Source organism: Pleurodeles waltl, chromosome 2_2 (genome assembly GCF_031143425.1).
Source record: "Pleurodeles waltl isolate 20211129_DDA chromosome 2_2, aPleWal1.hap1.20221129, whole genome shotgun sequence".
Lineage (NCBI taxonomy): Eukaryota > Metazoa > Chordata > Amphibia > Caudata > Salamandridae > Pleurodeles > Pleurodeles waltl.
This window is the reverse complement of record NC_090439.1, coordinates 488,948,330-488,972,822: the sequence shown is the minus strand read 5'-3', so window position 1 is coordinate 488,972,822 and position 24,493 is coordinate 488,948,330.

The following is a 24,493-nucleotide window of genomic DNA, read 5'->3' as shown; positions in this document are numbered from 1 at the left end:
CTGTTCTGAGGTTTTGGTGTACTAAGGCAGCAAAGAGTAACACATATAGAATGCTTATAAGAAGTCTAGCCTGGAAGACGGCAACTGCAACATCAGCAAAAAAAGTCCATATACAACATTTGGTGATACTGTGCATCTGACAAATTAAGGCCCTGATTACGAGTATGGGTGCTATTTATTGCACCTGATAAATAACAATATTACATGCTACGTTGTTTAGGGGTGCAATAAATAACACATATTATGAGTTTGTGGGGAATAACATGCAGATTTTGCTGTTTAATTACCAAAATCCCCATGGAAATGTAAACACTGTATGCTTTCCCCTGTTAAAGTTTAGCAGGTTTGACCTGACGAAATGTAATGAAGGTTGAGATATTTAATGCATCTGAAAATTATACCTTACAACTCGTAATTCTGATCTGTGCATAAACAGAGATTTACGCAAAGGATCAGAAATAGCCAATAACTATTAATCAGGCCTATAGTCTTTATTTCTGCAGATAAGAAATAAGGAAAAGGCATGGTGGTTATAGTGTTTTTGTTGGTCTTGGCTACTCCTTCTCCGGCCTATTTGGATGTGTGGCTCTGTGTATTGATGCTTCATCCTGGAGGAATAATTACATGTGAGTGTTATGAAGCATATTTGATGCTCACAACATTATTTGAATGTTTAACATTATACCAGGTTCGTGTAGCAATGATTGTCAAAAGGCACATGTTGTGATGTGATATTGAAAGATGATTTTCACTAGATTTCTAAGGTACATAGTTGGCTTTGCAAATTGCATACCAATTTGCAAACCATTCAGTGTGACAATTGCACATCCTGTTTTGCTAATGGTGCATAAGACATTTAGGGCCAGATCTAGCAACATTCAGAATTGCGACCCGCAAATTGTGAGTCAGAGCGACTCGCAATTTGCGAGTCGCAATTCTGAATGTTGGTTGGTGTCCCTGACACCATCTGCAATTCGGAAGAGCGTCGCAAATGCCCACCTCATGAATAATCATGAGGTGGGTCTCAATTTGCGACCCCCTTGAGAATGGCGGCCCTCAGAGGGATGGTGGCCTGCTGCGGACAGCAGACCACCATGTCTGTGACTGCTTTTTAATAAAGCATTTTTTTTTTTTTAATGCAGCCCGTTTTCCTTAAAGGAAAACGAGATGCATTACAAAAATGAAAAATGAAATGTTTTCGTTTCATTTGTTCAGAGGAAGCAGTGTTCCGTTGGACCACTGCCTGCTCTGAAATTTTTTTTGCAGTGCCATTCACAACAGGGAAGGGGTCCCGTGGGGACCCCTTCCCTTTTGCGAATGGGTTACCACCCATTTGACATGGGTGCAAAATGCGATTGGTTTGCGACTGCGTTCGCGGTCACAAACTAATCCTGCGTTGCACTGTGACTCAAAATTAGGAAGGGAACACCCCTTCCTAATTGCGAGTCGTGAACCCGTTTTGCGATTTGGTAACCAGGTTACCGAATCACAAAACGGGGTTTGTGCATTGCGATGTGCTTTTTGCATGTCGCAAACAGCGAAATTCGCTGTTTGCGACGTGCAAAAAGCTTGCTACATGTGGCCCTTAGTGTATACAGGAAGCAGACATACTCTATCATACCTCGCCAGATGCATTCAGTGCAGGCCATTCAAAGTTTTTGGTCCCATCTTCCAAATTCAAGACTATTGTTTAGTACATCATAATTTATTTCTGCAGTGTCACCACTAGCACATTATTCCAAAATGTTCTGGGTCTAAATTTGATATTTTATTTTGTGCTAGATGGAGTTACCATTTTGACATTGTTAGATATCTGCTTTACAAAATGACAGCTAACCATTGTCCCTGGAATATTTTTCAAATTAAGAAGATCCAAACACACTTGTCCAAACATTTTAATGGCATAGAAGTTAGCATATGGTTATTAATTAACCTACAGTTAAAAGCCCAACATAGAAAATAATAAGAGTTTGTAAAATGTTCACGTTTGAGTTATGATGACCCATGTGGCCACCATTCATATTGAACATTGCGTTTTAACATGAGTGTTTTCCATTCATATTAAAGGATGTACTACTGTGAATTTATATGAAAAGTGTCATTAAAAGTATTGTACGAAGATGAATAAATCATACTTATATTGAATTAAATGAATGTTATTATTGCAAGTAACATGTGTGCAGAAAAATAAATGCACATTTAAAATTAGTTCTAACATTGTATGAATAATGTTGGCAATTAAATATTTTGCTTTGCATATACGAATTGTAAGGTGCGCAATAGGTTTATTAATTAATTAAATGTATTAATGTGTGTTAAGGCTTTCTTAGCTTGACTAGGCCTGAAATGATTCATTTTGCAGCAGTAATGGAAAATCATTTGTTCATTCTGTCCCCTCTGACCTGAATTATTTCCCTAGGCTGTTAATGTGAATGCTGAATGTCCTATTGTACTGTAGGCAAGAGACATATTTTAGAAGCAGCAATGTTACACTATTTGTTCTAGCTGTTAACAGGATAGGAAATATGTAGTTCTCATGGAAAAATATTGGTTTAGTTTATTGTGTGCTGTGAGAAAGGATCTCAAGTAACAAACAACTAGAGAATGTAATATTTTGTTAGAAATGTGTGAAATCAATCAATGACAATGCACTTTTCCTGAGAAGATTTTTAAAAGTAACGGAATTCGATGGTGCCATCTGCAGTGTTTGGGTGCTGAAACTGATGTCCGAGGTGAGCCCACATGAGGGACCAATGTATGGATTGTACATACTTATAATTAGTGAGAAACTTTAGAATTGAGAGTTAGTTCTTCTCCTGCCCTGAAGGTGTACAGAACCCTGTTTGAGACTGCTGTCACATTCATTTTTTTTTAATTCCATGCCGAGTTTCCTCATCATAGTCTTAATTGCTCTATTCTGTTATGTGGTTCATAACTAATAAGGCCAACTAATTCTGAACTGCTGATTTGCCCTATGTGCAGCCCTTGTTCTGCAGTGTCCTGATGCTGCTGTCAACTCACACCGGAAGAATGTGACAGTCCTGCCTGATGAACTACTATTGTCTGCTGTCCCATGAGGAGAGGTACAACTAAATGTGGTTTCTTGTTTCCTTTTCAGTTAGGTACTTCCACCAACATATTATTATAGTGGGTTGTGCTAGTTAGATGTTTTTTTCTAAATTATTTTTGTCTTTTGTTTATTTTTGCTTTTGTCTGCATGTGCTAGCCCGCTCCCACACATGCAAGTCCAAATTTGTGTTAGTGTTGGGAATGGCCCAGCTGTTGAAACAGATTTACTGATGTCACTGTCATCTGCTTTGAATTCTAACAATAATGTGCATATTGTATTGTTGCTAATCTACATTATTCTTTTGGAGTGCCTAATGTTATTGATGTTTAGTAGGTTAAATCTTTTTAGACGTTTTGGTCAGCCCATGGTTTCCATGTATCTTTATAACTTAGTTTTGGCCACCATATATGTGACATTGATTTTGGGATTGTAATAAAGCTTTGAAACTTTATTTGGTTTAGAATCTGATTGAGTGATACAATTGTTAACGGTGTTTAGAATTGTTTATAGTATAATGTCATTGATTTGTGTTTGAATGATTCTGACTATTACACTCTTCACCAAGTCCAAAGATTCAGTCGAACTCCATAAGTAAGGATAGTGATGGTGTTTCACCCGTGAGCTGGTGGTTGTTGAACCCAGAAACGGAGAGAAGAAATTCCTTTCTTGGGCACCAGGCGTGCTCCAGCAGTTGCCTCTGTCATGAACAGCTGCACTAGCTCAAATCTGAGCTGAGGGCTTGTACTTTCGACAGCTCACAGGTGTAAATTACAATTTCTCTCTCTTAATGCTTGCACTGCTGACTGTGAAGCTCAGAGAGAGAGAGAAGTAACCAATTCTAAGTGTTTTTCTCTTGTGCTGTCTACATATCATGTATTAACTCTCAGAAATTCTGAGTTATTTGTATGGCACTAAAGTGTAAATGGAAAAAAAAACTGCTTTCAGTTCTCCGACAGCTTGACTGGGGAACGAAAAGCAGGCCTAGCAAAAATGCTCAAACCAGCCTCGCTTCCTTTGGCTCCTTGTGATCTTCCTCTTTCCATCCATCCATTTTATCCATTCTATCTCTCCCCTTCTATTTTCTCCCTATTCTCTCTCTCTCTGGTCACTTTCTTTTTACATATCCCTCAATCCTTCTCTCTTTCTCTCTTGCTTCGAAGCTCCATGTGATTGCTGCTATAAATCTCAGGGAGCTGGGGAAAGTGACAAAGACACAAAGGGAGGGCCTGGGCTTTCAAAATGGCCTACAAGGCTTTAGCCCACTGGAGAAACACCCAACAGAATGAAAGGACTGGCAGACTCTGAGCTCTCCTCTGGTTAGGGAAACTGTTGATGATATAGCATTAGTTAGATCATAATACATAGGATTCTGCATTCCCTATATAAATGTTTGTCTCTAATATCTTTTTAGTTGGTGACTTTCGAAGCACCCAGCCACCCATTATAAGAAAAGACATCAGAACTAGACTGTAATAAGTTATTGCAGCTGAGATCTGATGTCACAATAACTGTTGCCAGAGCCAGCAGCCAAGTTGCAGGGCTGGTCAGGAAACGGAGCAGCTGTTTAAAGCAAAAGAAATCAGATGTTGCATTTCTTTCTTCTGGTCTATTTTTCTAGCTGAGAGAACATAGGCCCTCATTACAACCCTGGCGGCCTTGGACCGCCAGGGTTGTTGTGGCGGATTTCACCACCAGCAAGCTGGCGGTGAAATCCACAGTATTACGACCGCAGCAAAAGTGCCGTGGTCGCACCGCCGGGACCGGCGGTTTACCGCCACTTCAGTCCCGGCGGTTTTGCAGCGCTGCCCAGGGGATTACGAGTCCCCCTACCGCCAGCCTTTTCCTGGCTGTTGGACCCACCAGGAAAAGGCTGGCGGTACGGGGAGTAGTGGGGCCCTCTGACACAGCCCCGTGCAGCTTTTCACTGTCTGCTATGCAGACAGTGAAAAGCGCAACGGGTGCAACTGCACCCGTCGCACAGCTGCAACACCGTCGGCTCCATTAGGAGCTGGCTCCTGTGTTGGGGCCATAATCCCCGCTGGACCGGCGGGCGGAAACCAGGTTTCTGCCCGCCGGCCCAGCGGGGATCTCAAAATGACCGTGGCGGGAGTGCGGCTGCATTGGCGCCCGCCCGGCGGTCCGATCTTGGTGGGCGGCAAGATCGTAATGAGGGCCATAATGTTTTGCATTCCTTGGATAAATATATAAAAGTCTGAATCTGCTGCATGGGTCTAAACATTCTCAACTGCTGCAGCTTTTTTTTTTTTTTAAACAACTTACTTGTATTGAACTGCAATGTCTTTTTGCAACAAATGTCTCACCTGTTTTTTAGGTATTTACATTTTGCACTAGAGGGTCTAATTTTATTTATTCATCCCAATTCAGATCCTTCCTGTCCTTTCCCCAGCGCTGGTGCACGTGGTCTGCCTAGCGTCAATGGAGACACCCTTACACCATAGTGCAAGGGTGCCTCTGTTGCACGTATGATCATATTTGTGCAGAAAGGGGCACCTTCCTGTACAAACACAGTCCCCTGAAATATTTTCCTCTCTCTATGTCTTCTGCAGAATGCAGAAAAAATGAGGCGGAATAAGGATATTTCTCCTCGTTGCAACTCACCGTGGAAGCCATAGGTATTTGGCACGTTCATAGGCCTACCCCGTCTGGTAAATCTGTGTGTGCATCAAAATCCATGGATGTTACATGGGAACAACCATGCAACACCCATTGAAATGCCTCCCCGGTGCAAAGTGAAGCAACACAGGGATTTGCACTGCAATACATTTCTTGGGATTTATAAAGCCACTCAGGACCACGCACGGTGGCCTCATGTGGCTTCATAAATCTCATTTGTCAGATGCGTCGCTCTTCCATCATGTTGCTTGGTGCAAAAGTGACGCAAAGGGGCCCTTACTTTTTACCTTACATTGGAAATGTAACCATTGAGAATGGAAAGGCTGACTTGGTAAATAACACTTAACAATGTAAAGGAGGTAAGAGAATGGGACGGTAATAGAGAAGAGGAAGCAGATGTTTTTTCAAAAATGCCCCTTATAATTGTAATCTAAAAATATGCCCTACTGACCTGAAAACTCCAGTTGAATTGCCTACTTGTTCTGAAACATGGAATGTGTAATGACAGTCATTTGTGTCTTCCTTCCATCTGTCTTTCTTCCATCTGTCTTGCTTCCATCTCAGATGACCTCTGTTGGATCCACTGTGTCAGAGCTTAAGAGAACTCGTTTTTAGGTTGAGCATTCGAGACCTCTTGTATATACTTTAGTATATACTGCTATACTTCTTTGTGGGTTCTCTGTTTTTTCACTGGTTTGTTTCAGTGTCCTTAAAAAATCCTTGCTTGAGAGTGGTTAATCCTTGCTCTTCGTCCCACCTTTTTCACAGTTGTACACTCCCCTGGAGCATGGCCCTAGTACGTGTACCCTTCCACTTGTGCCTATGTAGCATGTGCTTAGGGATTACTTTTTTCAAAGGCTAATAGCATTTGACCAGAGTGCTGGATGTTTCAGTGGCTCCAGTCTGTTTCTGCTCTAGTCTATTACTTATTTTCATCTGCAGTCATATGTGACTTTGTTTATTTCATTCCTTACTCTCGCACATTTTCTGTTCTTGCATTGCAAATGCTTGTTCCTTTTGTCTGTCTCTGTGAGCTCACTGCAGTGATTTGAACCAGCTGCTTATGTCAACTGTTTTACTTTTTATTCTCAGTTTGTGTGGCAAGAAAACGCTAAAAGCTCAAACTCGAGCGAACACGAGACCTTTTACAGTTCATATGCTTGTTTGTATTATTGTTTTCGTGTAAAAACACGAGCGAGATGACCTCTGATTAAAGCAGCTAAATTAACTCTTCTGTTGCCGGCCCCATATCCCAATACTCACAGCTGCTCACTTTTACCCGACCAGGAGCCTGGAAGAGTAACTGCGGTGCACAAGGAACATTCTAGCAAGAGTCCTCTTGGAGGAGAGGATAAAATGCACACTGCAGCTTTCAACATGTACTTGTTTGTTCGACTTTCATGGCGCGCTGGCACAGAGCGTAAAAAGCAGTGCTCTTCTTAAACACAAGTCACTCTGCTCCTGTGCTGTAACACGAACCAGCAGACATCTGATAAAATCTGCTAAATTAACTGCTGCTGCCGGCCACATATATCACTGCTCACAGCCGCTCTTCAGCTTTCACCATTTACTTGTTTGTTCCACTTTCATAGCTGGATGGCACTGAGTGTAAAGAGCAGTGTTCTTCACAATTAACATTTATAATGCTTGTTTTTCTTCAGTGCTTACCTGTCTGCTTTCGGAACGGTGGAAACATAAACCAAAAATCCGAACACGCTACTCATTTTCTTTTTTACTTTAACTTTGTAATCAATATTTATTTACATTGGTTTTCCACAGGGCATCCTGAACGTAGGAACAAGCGAGAAAAAACTTTGTTTTAATCTGTTACTTTAAAACGTACATTTCACTTTGTACGCAAAGAATTGCAACTCAATATTTTCCTCGAAGCAGATCAGTGTGTAAAATGTGATTCCTACAGATCTTGTATAGTTGCCACTACTTTTTTGTAAATCTTCGTGTTTAAGTATGAGTCACAGTTGATTTGTCACCATTCACGATGGCGTTATTCATAGGAAATAGAGATGTTTCTCTTGCTTTAACAAGGTATCATTTTATAGAAATAGGGAGACAATGTATGCTATTTACATGGTAGATGGGCTGAAGTATTATGGTTTCTATTTGGTCATGTTTTTGTTTTTATTGTGCACCATTTCTGTTCATTTTCAGCAGTATGTATGTTAATATACTATGTTCCTACATTAATATTTAGTCTACAAACCTAATCGGAGGGGTATTATGAAAAAACACAAAATAATAATATGAAAATATAATAAATAATGGCAATATTTTCATTTCTTGCTGCAGATAGAGGGAGAAGGTAAATGGAAGTGCTTTAGTTATATGCAGGGCCACTAGAATTATGTGGCAGAGAGGACCACATTATGCTGCATGGCTGACCAATTTATGTGGCAAAGTCCACTTATGCATTTGCAACACCAATAGCTCTAACAGAAGCAAATGCAAGACCTATTGCATTGCAAATGCTTGTTTTTCTTGTAATTTGTGTGGCAAGAAAAGTCCGGTTAGGAGTTTACAACGCTAATAGCTGTAACTCGAGAAAATGCAAGACCCGTTGCATCGTGAATGCTTGTTTTTCTAGCAATGATCTGTGAGCCATTTCCACTGCAAGTGTCAACTGTACTGACAGAATATATTCGGTGCCTTCCATCCATTCTCTGGAGGCTCGATACAATGTGAAAGTCTTCCATATTCAACTGACCCTAAATTCTCTGTGACCGAGCCTCTAAAGAAAACCGATTTTTTGTCGTTGTAGAATCACATGAAATATTTTAGTAAGGAAGGCCTAATAATCCTCATGAATAGCAACAGCCTGAATCTATTGTTTTCTGAGAGATGAATTTCTCATATTGTACTCTCTAAATACTACGACAAAATAGGATATCATCTGTCACCTGAAAACATTTCTGCTCATGATAGACAACTTCATGTCATTATATTCCAATCTGTCTACAAGTCACAATAAAAAACAGCTCTTCAAGGAACAGGTAATCTGATCAATGTGGGAAGCACAACACCCACACATCCACGCACAAATAAACAGAAGCTGAAAATAATAAAAATCATATCTAATTTTCAAGATAAGAAAACACCGAAGAAGCTAAAACAAGGCAAACAGCGCTTTTATGTCATGAAATAGAAATTGCTCCTTAGCATCCCCTAAGTAATGCATTGCAAGTTTGTAAGATAAATCTGTTAAGGTAAAATGAATCGTGCTCCATGTTAAAATCAATTTCACAACTGTTTCTATCTTTTTGCTGTCACATAAATTGTAAAAGTATACTTTTTACTTACTTTTCTTCATTGAAACCTTTGTGACTTGTTTCAAAGCAGATACAAATTGCAGAGTGAATACGCCTGTAATCTTTTTATTTATTATTGTTGTTTAATTTTGTCTGAAGTTTCTTCAAGGATGAGCTCTCAAAATTGGCTTACAAAGGATGAATCATTTATCTTATTTGCAAAATCGTTGATTCATTTTTTTGCAGTAGAAGATTCAGTTATTTTCTTTGGGGGGCATAATATTAGAAATGCCACCTGATATGTTTACCTTTGTGCCATCTCGAATAAAGGACCAGTGGCAGCTGCTACTGAACAGGGGTTACAGGGAGGGGCAGGGGGTGGAAAAAAATTAAATAAAGAAAAAAAAAACTTCTTGAGGAGACGTGTTTGTCTCCCCTATGTCCTCGTCCTCTTGCCGGCTGCACTGCACACAGGCTCAGAGCCAGTCACGACGCTGCTGTCACAAGAATGACAGCAGCGTCCTGATTGGTCTGAGCGGCCTGCTTCACCGCCCAAATTGGAAGTGGGAGCCTGTGCATGTTCTCCACTCTGTTGTGCAATACAGCCGGGTAGAGAACATGCAAAGTGTGCTTGTCTGCTTGGCCGGCCAAACACTTTGTGGTTCACATTCCCCTCCTCTAGCCCCCTCCCTCCAGCCCAGCCCCACCAGGACCCTTCTCCCAGGAAAAATGAAAATTATAATAACAAAGCGTTATTATCATTTTATTTTTCCGTTTTCTAAAATCCAATGGGGCGACGCTCCTCCACCGTAGCTGAGGAGCTGCCCCGGTGCAGGATAGAACAGTCGTTCCTTAAACTTGAAGCTATTATTTATGAATTTTGTGATGCAAAAAACCTTGAGACAGGAGTTGCAGACGGCAGTAGCATCAGGGTGAAGATAAAGGCATTCTGTCAATGGCTTAAACCAAGCACCACAATTGAATCTAGGTAAGTGAGGAAGAATAATGAAGGTCCATAGAAACAACCTGGAACATGGGAAAACATAAAAAGGGGAAAGATAAGATCGAAATAAAAGAGTAGAAAGAGAAAAAACCATGCTGGACAAAAACTGACCAAAACCTTTGTGACGTATCGCAATGGTGGTCACAGTACTTTATATTCTAAAGGGACAGAATCAACTGGAAGGGAAAAAGAGCCATAATGGATTGAAAAAGCCCTCATCAAATTATAAGGAGATGGCTGTGAAGTACTATAAAAAAAACACCTGGAGCCCTGCCCCTCCCACATTGCATTCTCCCTGCTCCAAACAAAACTCTTGGGCCCAGATTTATGAAAAAGTGGTGCATCAACTTTGATGCACCACTTTTTCAGCACACCCCTACCAGCACCTAATGACACCATGGTTGTGCAGTATTTATAATACGATGCACCATGGTAGTAGTTAGATCAATAGCGTCCACATTTTTTATGCTATTGTGGCACTTTGCTACACTAGCATCAAAAATGTTGATGCTAGTGTAGCAAAGGGTAAGGAGGCCCATTGATTTAAATGGGTGTGCCATTTTAACACCTTAAAAAAAAACGCATTAAAAATAACAGAAACAATGGGGCAATGAAATCTGTTAAATTTCACTGTGCAATTTTTTTCAGGCCTCCTGGTGCCAGAATGCCTCCCCCTACATACATTATGCCTGGCGCAGGCATAATGTGGCGCAAGGGTTTACAGAGTGGCACAATGCATGCATTGCACCATTTTGTAAATATGGTGTACATTTTTGCCAACCTAACACCACATTAGCATAAAAAAAAGATGCTAATGTGAGGCAAGGTGGCGCAAGGGGTTCATAAATATGCCCCTTGGTATGGTGGTGTTGTTGTTCCCCATCTGCTATCCACCCGCAAGATGTGACATAATTTCGGTAGAGTTCCAATGGCAGCAGTGATCAAACCAGCATTGTCAGTTGCTCCATTAGTCATACTCAAGTCTCCATGATCCTAGTGGTAGTCCGAAACAGGCGATAAGGCAGATATCTGCGTTCCAGAGTTCCAGGCCTCTGGGAAAGAAAAACCTGCAAACCATGTAAAAAAAGATCTTACTAATCTGAAATGGTCCACAAATGCCATGGCCAAGCTTAGGGGACCCTCAAATGAAAGGAAAACAAGAGGATAGCCAGACTGTATCCAAAAACTGAATGCCTATGCTCAGGACATCTATTACAATTGATCTTGAGCTGCTTGTAAGCTTCTTTTGACTTTTTAGCTGACCTCCTTATAGTGCTGTAGACATTATTCAGCCATTCCAGGGGAAAACCCTTTTGTAAGCAAAAGAAAAGGATCATCTTGGTGGCACTATGTGTGATTTTATTTTATGCAAACCTCACAGAGGAAAAAAGTGGTTCCCAAGTATCAGAAGTTGCACTGCAGGAACACTGTAACACTTATTACAATGTCTTACAATGTCTTATTGATACAGTCTTATAGTCCATTTATTTTGGATGACATGAAGAAGACGGAACATTGGAATTTTGATGGACTGACAAAATAGCTTTCCAAAAGTCAGATACATACTGGGAGCGCTATCAGAAATTACGATGTGAGGTAGACTATGAAGAAGAAACAATTATTTGATGAAGTATTGGCCTGATTCCTTGGCATATGGTAATTTCTTGAATGTAATGAAGTGACCCATAATAGAACAGGCATAAACAGAGGTTCTATAACAAAATATGTAGAGACTGTGTGCCATGGACCTTGGAGTAATAGTAACGGCTTAATTAATCCACTCAGTTTTATTTGAGAGCCTCTATATTGAGCACAAACAGTGCAAAACAGCTACACATCAAATCTTCATCTTGAGTAATAACAGAACACTAAAAAGAGCAAATGACCCGATCTAAGATTTTTATCTTCCCTCATACCCAGCACTGAAAGAATCACACCAAAGTTCCAGAACTGTTCTTTGTAAATTCCAAGTAGGATCACATAAAAATGCCTTTCCCCAATAAAGATTCTCTTTTACATTGAGACCATACTTTTCAAAGAGTCTTTCCAAAGATTCATGTTCAACTGATTGCACCACTATGAGCTGCAAATCCCCAGCTTCTCTGTGCTTGAAACCTTAAAATCACCAGCAGATATAAAATGCTCTAGCAAATTAGTATGTGGCCATTGAGGAGCAAAAGAAGGATAAGTGGAAAAATGGGGAGCCACCCAGAGTTGAACACACCAATTCGAAAAAGGGTGAATTGATTATAATCAATGTACATGCAATAGTATAAATTAAGCGTTCAAATTAAAAGACTGCAAACATACCCCCATAAAAGCAGGGGGTTTCTGGTCATTGTGGAGGCAAGGAGCCTGGTTCAGGGAAAGTTTCCAGAATCCTGCAGGGGTTCTTATTTCGACACATCCAGCACAGCACAAGTACAAAAGAGGAGAACCAGCAAGGGACCAGAAAAAACAGTAAAAGTTCAAAGAGTGACAAGGAGAGTGTTGGAAATTGCACTTTTTGCAGGGTTACCCCGACGTTTTTGCCTTCCTCCTCCCCTTTTTGCTGAATTTGTTTTAGTTGGCTTTAAAACTCTGAGCATGTTACCTCTACTAAGCAGTGCTAAAGTGCACGTACTCTTGTCTGTAAACATTGTAACATTGGTTTAAACCTGTTTGACATATTTAATTTACTTGTAAGTCCCTTTAATGTGGTATACCATATACCCAGGGAGTGTAGATTAAATGCTACTAGTGGAGCTGCAGCACTGATTGTGCCATTCACTTCAGTAACCCTTAAACATGCCTCTGGCCTGCCATTGCAGATCCTGTGTGTGCAGCTTCATTGCCACATCAAGTTGGCATTTAAAACCTCTTGCTGAGACTTAAACGTCCCTTTGATTACATACAAGTCACCCTAAGGTAGGCCCTGGATAGCCTGCAGGACAGGTTGCTATGTAAGTAAAAGGCAGAGCACATACTTTTAAGTTTTACATGTCCTGGTAATGAAACTCCCAAAGTGATTTTTCATTACTGTGAGGCCTACTCATCTCACAGGCCAGCATTGGGAATTCCTTAATTACTCTTAAACTGCAATTCCTGATCGGAAAGGAGTACTTACATAATGTTTCATATCATTTGATCAGCTGGAATGATAATGAAAAATCATCTTTACTGGTGAAGTAGGGTTTATTATGACCCCTTTAGAAATGACACTTTTATAAAGTAGGCATTTCTCTTCTCTCACTGCTGTGTGTGACTGGTAGCCTGTCTCTAATACCTGCCTGGACTGGACTGAGTGACAGCTACATGTGTGCATTGCCTTCAGTAAACCACAACACAGGACACTCAACTACATCTACATACTGATGGCTCTACCTGGGCAGGAAGGATGAGAGAGGTTCAGATTTACATTTCAAAGGGTAGTGGCCTGACCCCACACAAATTACCCCCAACTGATAGTCTGGATCCAGAGATGAAAGGCAGACCTGTGCAGTTCAAGGAACTGCTTAGACGTTATCCACACTTCAAAGTCACTTTTTAGTTTAAGTACTGGGGCTCCCCCCGGAAATCACATCACTACTGTACTTGGAAAGACCTCCGCTAGAGTAAAGACTTATGTGTGGTAAGGATTGCCACTTTTCCTGGACTGACTGATCCAAGGAACTGCTTCTCTGCTTTCCTGAGCTGCTCTGCTGCCTGCTGACCTCTGCCCTGCTGAGCACAAGGACTGGACCCATCCTGCTGAACCAAGAGTGACTCCAAGGGCGTGCTGGCTTGCCAATTGTTCTTCTTCAGTCTCAGACTGCAAAGTCTGCCTGCAACGTTACTGGCGTTGATGGAATCTGTGATATGTTGTCTGCCTGAAGTGCCCCTTCCAGTCCTGGGCCTCAGAAGTGGGTTTTACAGCTGATTTCTGCAAAAACCGATGCATCATCTTGTGTGCAAGAGAAATTCTGCCACATCGCTCCTTTGACACCGATGCAGAGGCTGCTCGACAACAGCGGATTCACAGCATGCGTGGCCCAATGACGATGCTCTGTGCGGCTCAATGATGATTCATCACATTCACTTCAACAAAGTTTGACGCCGACCTCACTGTGAGGATTAGAACCAAATCATTGTGCTCTCAACAGTGACTCTTTGCTCCATCAAAGGTACTGTTTCAACAGACTCTGCATAGGTTCTGTAGCTGGCCTATCCTCCATCTCAGTGGGCCTGAACTTGGGATTTGCACTGGTCCCTCATGACCTCAAGTAACTTATTGACCACTAGTGACTTCAAAGCACTATATTATCTTTAAAAGTTCATATCCCAGCTTCTACTTATTGGCTTTTGTCATTTTGGTCTTGTTTTACTCAGATAAATATTCTCTATTTGTCTAAACCTGTGTGGAGTATTTTTGCGTTACTGTGTAGTTACTGTGTACGTGTTGCACAAATACTTTACACATTGCCTCTTACGTTTAGCCTAGTGCTCTGTGCCAAGTTATCAGAGGGTGAGCACAGGTTAATTTAGGTTGTGTAGCTGACTTACATTGACTAGGACTGTGGTCCCTACTTGGACACGGTGCATACGTCTGCCAAGTAAAGAACCAATTTCTAACAGCCGGGTACAAACTAATGCAAGAGTCAGAAACCCAACAAGGCATGTTTCACATACAGGGAGTGTTTACATCTTGCTGCTTTCTGAGGTGTCTCCGCATGGACTGAACTTGAAGAGGATGTAATTTCATTACCTGTAGTGATAGATGCCATCCTTTATTGGGCATGAGTGTGTTAAAAGTCAGTGACACATAAGCTCAGCCATCTAATTCATGAGAATTTGAAGCTACCTTCTGGAAAAATGTAAATCCAATATTCATTTAACTGCATATTCTAGGCTTTCATTCTCAACTATTTGGGAGGAATCCGTAGAAAACATGAAAGTACAGAGGGAGATGATTGGAGTAAGGAAACATGAACATGACGATCTACAGTACATGCGACTGATGATGTTATTCAGATGAACCACCGCAGAGTTTACAACAGCTTTTATCTGAAAATGGGCCAAAAAGTGAGGGTTTGAGTTTAGTTCCAGGAAAACATAAGTATTTAGTAGGTATGGAGACCTGAGCCAGATGTTAGTCCAGTGCAGACTGTGTCATTGGAATCAAGATATACCTGTCTGATGAGCCCTAAATAGGGCAAAACAGGCCCTGGGTTGCTTGTATTCCAGTTCAGAGGGAACCTAGCCTGGTTGTACGGGTTGAAATGTCCCCATTGGGGCAGGAGGAAGATTGATTTGAATATGGCTAAGTCTAAACTGAGGGGGCATGGTGTGCAAAGTAACAGAATACTGGGAGTGTGGCCATGAGTAATTATCAGCAGCTGAGACTAATTCTAGCATTCCATTAATCACTTTTTTATACTTTAGATAAGCACATCATATCTACAATGAAAGAGATTAAAAAATAAACAAATACAAAGCTGCCTAAGTGCCAGGGTATCATTAGAACATTTAGTAATAATAATAATAATAATAATAATAATAATAATAATAATAATAATAATAATAATAAAATACTGTGGGGTTAAGAGGTTAACTATTTTCCAGTGATATTCACGGACAGTAAACAATACCTTACTAGTTTCAGTGGAGTTGGTACAAAATGCGTGAGAGATTGGATTGAATGATCTATTGAGACAGCTTTGTGTAGAAGCAAAACATAAAAACAATTAAAAGAAATAGAGGAATTGGAAAAAAAAGATTTTAGGGAACTTGACCACCAAACCAAAAACTTTGATAAAGGAGACAAACAAACAGACAAGGAATTCAGAGCCCTTAACCACCAACGAAAAAATCTTAAAATTAGTGAAGGACATTAAACATTACAACAGCAAGAATACATATCCATATCTCAAAGAAAACGCCAATACCTTAGACAATATGGCAGGCCAAAATAGAGAATACCAGGGTATATCTAAGGCTTTCTCTGAAATCTCATCAGAATCAAAAGAAGAAATAAATAGTTTCCAAAATCTAGGATAGATTTTTGAACACTAATTTTCTTTTTTGCAAAGGAGTGGCAAGTGAGGAAAACTTTGACAAAGTTCAAACCTTTTAAACAAGTCATGACAAAATAACACAGTGACAATTATATTGCACGTGACACAACATGAAATTCCTATTGATAACATTTCCATACAACTGGAACAGTCCAGCTTAAACTGCCAAGCCAGGTCCTCCTTGTACTAGAACATAAGGAACCCAGGGTTTTTTCCATCCTGGTTATGAGCTCATCAGCCGAGTATAGCTTGATTCCAGTGGCACACTGTTCACGGGACCCATGGCTGGGTATACCCGTCCCACTTAGGGTGACACACTAAAGTATATGAAAAATGGATGGGATTCTTGAATTAATCTCAGCCACTGTTAATTAATTGAGGTTGCATCCCAGTCCATCAGTATTTTGTACATTGTCATGTCAGTTTGGACCCAGTTATATGTAAATCAGTATTGAATTTGCTCCAATGTGAACAATCCAGCCCAAACTGCCAAGCCAGGTCCTCCCTGACCCAGAACACAAGCAACCAGCACCAGCTATACCGTAGTTATGGGCTCATCAGCTGGGTACAGCTACGTTCCAGTGATACAATGTGCATGGGACTCATGTCGGGGCATATCAATCCCACTTAGGGTGACACACTAAAGTATAAAAAGAAAAAATGGATGGAATGCATGAATTGATCTCAGCCAATGGCAATTACTTGGGTTGCATGCCAATATGTTCTTATTTTGCACATGGCACCTTAGTTTGGACTCAGCTATTTCCAAATCAGTCTCGCCCTGCCTCAATCAGAATAGATTTTGTACATTTTCTAAAAGTGGAATTTTCGGAAGTGTGACTAAAACTTTGATGTTACCATTAAAGACTACACTACTATACTATGCAGATTTCTAAATCGCGTGGCTACCTGTAGGCCTCTCCATGCTGGCTAAGACATATCATTGCATTGGGACATGTGGCAGAAAACACAGGGCTATTAATGTGGATATGGCCATGTTTTTAGCATTTTCCTGAACTGTGCTTCATTGTTTAGACATCTTAATTCTAGGGGGAAAAGTGGTGCAAAGTTTAGGAATGAGAGAGGGAAAAGGACATATCTCCCCATCTAGCCTTGTGGATTATGGGTACTTTCAAGATTCGACCCGTAGAGGATCTTAGGCCCATATTTATACTTTTTGACGCAAAACTGCGCTAACGCAGTTTTGGGTCAAAAAAATTAGCGCCGGCTAACGCCATTCTGAAGCGCCATGCGGGCGCCGTATTTATTGAATGACGTTAGCCGGCGTTAGCCGCCGGCGCCGTCTGGTGTGCGTTAAAAAAAACGACGTACACCAGGCAGCGCCGGCGTAGGGGGATATGGGGCTTGGGCCTGAAGAAATGGGGCAAGTCAGGTTGAGGCAATTTTTTCGCCTCGACCCGATTTGCGCCATTTTTCTTTCACTCCCAACCCCCATAGAAATTACTCCTGTCTTAGCAAAGACAGGAGTCATGCCCCCTTGCCCAATGGCCATGCCCAGGGGACTTCTGTCCCCTGGGCATGGTCATTGGGCATAGTGGCATGTAGGGGGGGACAAATCAGGCCCCCCTATGCCACAAATTTTTTTTTTTTTTAAACTTACCTGAACTTACCTTAATGTCCCTGGGATGGGTCCCTCCAGCCTTGGGTGTCCTCCTGGGGTGGGCAAGGGTGACAGGGGGGGTCCCTGGGGGCATGGGAGGGCACCTCTGGGCTCCTTCAGAGCCCACAGGTCCCTTAACGCCTGCCTTTTGCAGGCGCTAAAAAACGGCGCGAAAGCGGCCGTACGTCATTTTTTTTGACCCGCCCACTCCCGGGCGTGATTTTTGCCCGGGAGTATAAATCCGACGCACATGCCTCGGAGTCGATTTTTTAGACGGGAACGCCTACCTTGCATATAATTAACGCAAAGTAGGTGTCCACGCTAAAAAATGACGCTAACTCCATGGACTGTGGCGCTAGACGCGTCTAACGCCAAAGTAGAAATATGGAGTTAGTTTTGCGTCGCAATTGCGTAAAAAAAAAAACGACGCAATTCCGGCGCAAACGGAGTATAAATATGCCCCTTAGTTTCCTACTGAGGGAGTAGGGAGTTAAAAGTGCCTTTATCATAGCTAGTCCTTGGACGTTAAGCACTCTATGTCTGCCATACAGAGTGTTTTAAATGTTATCCTTGCATCAATAGGGAGCATGTGCAGTGAAGTTAGAGCCAAGTTTGCAGCAGCAATTTCGACCACCTGGAGCCTTTTAATTACACACTTGTGGGAGACTATATACAAATAGTTCCTGTAGTCCAACTGGGAGAGAACAAAGGACTGGACTACAAGAGGGCATTCAATTACAATTCTTTAGACACCAAACTGGACCCATCCACCAACTCCAAACTGGACGTTGCAGCTTATTAAATGTAATAAGTTAACTGCATAGTTATCCTTTGGTAGAGGTAGGGACTGCAGTAGTGAAAACAAAAATCCATAAAAAACCTTCCCAGTTTTGCCTTTGCCTTGTACTTACTTCATTAAACCTACATGCACAAAATGAATGAATGAATCACATGTATCATATATAGATATAGTACGTATTGGTCTTAATTAAGAATATGCACCATATATATTTTACCTTCATGTTTGTATATATCTCTGTAAATCTGAGCATTTGTTGAACAAACACAATCTCCTATGTAACCACCCAATCGGCTTTTATGTCATGTGCCACATTTTTCAAGCTCTAAACTGATATTGTGCTTAGCAAGCTAATTATGATTCAAGAAAACAACAAAGCACATTTTTCATTGGATTTCCATGGCATGAACTTTCTCAGGTAGACATAGCATGTCTGGTCAGCAAACTGGGAATTATCAACCTCAAAAAGTAGCACTGATCATATATTCCCGGTGTCTAAGATCAACTAAATTCATCTATGTTTCTTTTAATGGTTTCTTAAAACACATAATTTTCCTTTACTTGTTCAGAAGAAATCTAATCACAACACAGACATAAGTATCACTTCCATATTGCACCTGTGGGGGACAATTTTTTTAGAAAACAATTTGAAATTAGTTATATAAAATAGTCAACAGTACCTGGAAATGTGTTTTACACTCTGCCTTTCTGAAGTGATCCCAGCATTGTGCACTGTTTCAACTCATGTTATCTAGAAATGCATTACAAGATTTCTGCCTTGAATATAGCAAGTTTACAGTTTCAGGTACTTTAATGCATACAGTGACAGGACGTTTTCATTTAGCTAACTTTAAGAGAAATGAGAAATGTTAGATTGGTGAGACTGTAAGGCAATCTGAAAAGCAATTGGACTCACATAGGACCAGATTGTCGGGAATCAAGAGAAATGTTGGACCTGTTAAACTTAGGGTGGTCTTTCCCCAAACTTTTTGCCCACTTACCTCCAATTTGTGCTGAAATTCATTTTTGTTGGCCTTAGTACTCTGTTCACTTCACAATTGCTAACCAGTGCTAAAGTGTTTGTGTTCGCTCACCTAAACATGGTTTGATTGGCATATACATATTTGGCATACATAATTTACTTATAAATCCACTGTAGAGAGGCACATCATATACCCAGGACCTGTAAAGTGAATGTTACCAGTGGGCCTGCAGCATTTATTGTGCCACCCAGGTTCCAGGCCTACCATTGCAGCCTGAATGCAGTTTTAAACTGCTGTGTCAACTTGGCATTTAAAACCCCTTGCAAAGCCTTAAACTCTCCTTTTATTACATATATGTTACCCCAAAGGGCAGACCCGGGTAGCCCATGAGGCAGGGTGCTGTGTAATTAAAAGGTTGGACATGTACTTTTAAGTTTTACATGTCCTTGTAGTAAAAAAATGTCCTGAATGTGTTTTTCACTACTGTGAAGGAAACATACCCCTCCCATAGGATAATTTTGGGGATCCCTTATTACATTTAATAAGCTATAATTCCTAACTGGAAGAAGGTAGCTATGTCATGTTGAGTACCTATGAAATCGTAATGATAAACCCTCTATAATGGTGAAGTCAGATTTTCATTACAGTTTTAAAGCACCACTTTTAGAAAATTGCCTTTTTCCTGCCTTTGTGCCTGCAGCCTGTCTTGGATCTCATGTCTAGGTTTTTCTGACTGTTGCACTTTGTGAATTCCCCACAGACATTCACACAATAGAGGGATTGGGTGTGCCTCAATGGGCCATCTGCTGGCAGTATGGGTGCGGGGCACAGACCCATATACAACTAAATACCCTGTGCTCTACATTCACACAAAGGGCTGAACAATGTTTTGTTGTCACTGAAACCAGCTCGGAGCCAGAGTAGGGGAGTCAGGAAATTCCATGCACTTCAAATAACCTTTCCAGGAGCTTCTCCGAACTTCCAGGAGGAAGGCACCAGGGTATAAAAGTATGACCTTCACCCCACATCTTAAATTCAATACTGAAACTGGGGATGGACTTTCAGAGGACCGACTGCTGTTGTGTCCTCTGTGTACTCTGCCAGACTGCTACTGTACCCAGATAGGCATCTTTGCTGCCCGGAGCCTGCCCTGATCCCTCAGAGGGCCGCCCTGCAGCTTCATCTGCACCTTGAACTACAAGAAGTAACTCCATGGTGTAGTTTGTTGGCCTCCTGTTCAGAGCCATAGGGACATAAAAACCTCCCATCATCTTGAACCCGAACATGGACCCAGCTGAGAGAGTCCTGAACCTCTCAAGAGTGTCCAAGGAGTCCTAAACCCTTGGTTGTGGTGCTTAAAGTGCCAAAACGGTCAATTCTCAAAACTGGCGACTGGTCACAACTGCTCTGAGAACCATGAGGAAACTGGGACCAATCCGCTTGTCTTCCTGCCTAAGGTGCATCACTGGTTGGATTGATTTTGTGGCTTCTCGTGCTACGTTCTTCTCCACAGCAGCAAATTATTTTCAGCATTCCTTCGTCAAAGGGATATCTGACTTTGTGAAACTGTCTTCGGCTATAGCCCTGTGCCTCATCCGCTGGAGATTTTCAACTTCCATTTCAGTGACTAAGTCCTAACGTAGAAAGCTTTAACCAGAGGCCATCCAACCATGATGCTCCCTCCTTTGACACCTCCTGCAGCATTGCCCTGCTGAACTTTACCTTTTCAGACACTTTTTCACTGAATTTCTTCTAAGTACGAAGGTAACCGCTGACTGAGGCCAATCTACTTCTTGTAACCGCACTCTATTGTGGACTGCCATATTTTTTTACTTTGATTCGATAAAAAGATGTACTCATTTTTTCTACATTGATTTGAGATTTTTTCTTGTGTTGTGCTTTCACTTTATTACTGTTTGTGTGATGCATAAATACTTTCCATATTGCATCTAAATTAAGCCTGACTGTTTGTGTGGCAAGCTACCATGAGTTAAGCACATGTCAATTTAGTGACTTTTCATAGTTCAACCAGCAAGGGATTGTGACTGTTGCTTCATCTGGGCTCACATCCCAGTCAAGCACCAAACCAATTTCTCCCAGGAAATATTAAAGATAAGGGAGATGAGTTGATAGATAGGGGCCAGATCACTTAACATGAACTCTCAAAGTGCTAATTTATGGCACAGCTCCAACAGCTGTTGGCTGATTGGTATATTAAATAGCTCAAGAATTGCAGCAGTGGTAAATGGCTGTTTATTGCTTGGAGCATATTATGCTGCCATAGAATCAAAATTAGCAGCATGTGTTGATTGTTAAAGTAAATAGAGAGCATTAAACAACACAGTAATATAATAAAAAGTAAAAAAACAAATTCACAAAATACAATCAAATCAAAACAGAAAGCAACACAACACCCATATTGCAATACAACACAATGCAATAACAATTCTCTACAGTAGAGACAATAAGGCATCACTACCATAATAAAATGCAACACAAAATAGCAACACTACCACAGCAACACAACTGAAAAACACATTACAATAATGCAGAAGAATACAACACCACTGCACAACATGAAATAACACAGTACACACTTATATTCAGAATACGAACACATAAGAACACATTAGCACAAAAAGCATGCCAGTACTGTACACTGCAGTAACACAAGAGCACTCTTTTAAAAAAGCAATGTGCATCAAAGCAATACAGCAAAACAGAAAAAAAGCTTAACCTGCTTTGATGACCAGGAGGAAACTGGAACCAACCCGCTAGCCCATCCGCCCAAGGCACATTGCTGGTTGAATTGAGCACAAAAAGCACACAACGCCTAACCACAACACCAGAACAATAAAACTCAATTTTAAATATGTGGTATTTATATTTTTTGGTTGGTTTGCTATTTTTTTCTGTTGTGTTGGTATGCTGTGCCAAATTGTTGAGTTCTGCGTTTGTGTTGTAATTGTGCTGTTGTGTTGCATTTTTGTTGTGTTGTATTGTGGTATTGTGTTGTTTAATTTTAATTGAATATTTTTGCACTGCATCGCTTTGTTTTTGTGCTGATTTGCTGTTATTGGGATGTGTATTTGTAAGACGGTGTCACCTTTTGTTGTGTTTATGCTTTACTATACTATAGCTGCAGTCTCTTCTCTCTTCTCTTCTCTTTCTGTCACACACTACCATCTTTAGGAATCTTCTTTCATTTTACAGTAAAAGCTATTAGCACAAAACCATGCCTTATTTACCACTAATGGTTGTAATCCGTTCATTGAGCGCTGCTTGTCCTATTGCCTCCATTCTAAGACCCAAGGAAAAAGAGACACAGTTGCCATTATAGTAGAGCATTGATGAGTTTAATGAAAATGAAATGCAGGATGTGCTATTCTGACTTGGCATAACGAGCTGAACTAAAGACAGAAAATATTGGGTATATCAATTTACTTTGGAAATATAGGTATAGTGTGACCTTTTGAGCAAATTGAGTTGAATTAATCACAATGTTTTGATTTCTGATTTAAATGGTCAGTTTATTTTAGCAATTTCCAAACTTTAAGATATTTAATTTTTACTTTTTTGAAACAATCTTTTTATTCCATTAGATGTGCAGAAAATGTGTCTAAAATGTACATTTAATGAAAACACACATGTAGAAATAAAATTCTCCAGTACAAAAAGGAACTAATGGGTAGGCACAAACAGGAAAATTGCCCCATATTATAATAAATGTGCTGCCCACAGTACAGCTGCAAACTAGTGCTCCCCTCAAGTCACTGAATTCAAGTGAAATACAGAGAGTCTGTTTCAAAGCTGCTCAGTGTTTCACAGTACAGGCAACAACCCACCTGGACTTTCAAGAGGTGTTAGAGTCACTCACTCTACCTACCTGCAGGGGGGTGTCTAGGGACTGCATAGGCCTCCTTTACCCTCCAGGGGCCTGTCCTCAGTGAGCGCACTGCCAATGTGCTGATTTCCTGTATGACACTATCAGTGCCCTCCTAAGGGCATGCCTCTGCACCAACGTCTATAATATGGTGAGTGCCCAGTGGCAAAGTGATTCCCTCATTTTCAGGAGGTTCCCAAGCAAATGAAGCAACACCCTCTCACAATAGCACTGGTGCCACATATGCACCAGCATTATTAGCATTGCTAAATGCTGCGCACAAGTGTCTGTGGCCCCTTCTGTAATACCAAAGTGACCCAAGGACGCACACATTTGCTGTGGCCCGGAGCACATTTTGTTATATGGCCAATGGTGCTTTATGATCAGTGGCTTGATTTCACTTTTGAAATTCTCTCTCCAATTAGCAGTGTGCACTCTTTTCCTAGTTGTCTGCCATTGAAAGCTAATCCTCTGGCTAAATTTTGTTATGGCAAGACATGAACTTAGCTGTGCATTGGGGCTCTTCTGACACTCTTGTAATCATCATTGTGCACAGAGCCAGAGATCCTGGATGACTGTAGAATCCAAACGGGTTTCCTATACTTCCTTTAAATTCCACAGCATCATCTAATTACTGCAGGTCTAGCAAAGGCAAAGTAAACTTTACTCAAGAATCATGTAGAATATTCTTTAGTTGACTCACATCTCACTCTACAGAATGATCCGGATGACAGTAGATACCCAGATACCTACCCATGAGATTTCTAAATGGCACCACAAATCACCACACCAAGCAGTTAAAGATAAGCTGCATTCCCAATTTACTAGATGGAGAGGATTCGAAACTCGTTCCAGGGCAATCATTCTCTGCCCCTAGCTCTTTGAATTCTATAATACAATCACGTGTCCTCCATCCCATTATTTTAGATTAGCTAGCAAGCTAAACAGGCTTCATAATAAAGTTGATACAATCAAACATTTTCTTCCAATCACACATCTACGTAATCTAAAACCAAAAAGGCAGTATCTAGCACAGACAACAGAATGGTTACAAATCCTTACTGGAAACTAATGACAGATCACACAGGCGGTGGGCACTCAACCCCTATTTCAGCTGGGATGAAGGGTAACTACAGAAACAGGAAAACAATGATTTACACCATCTTGCGTGCTGAATTTGGGCAGCTTGCATTCACCAGAAAAAA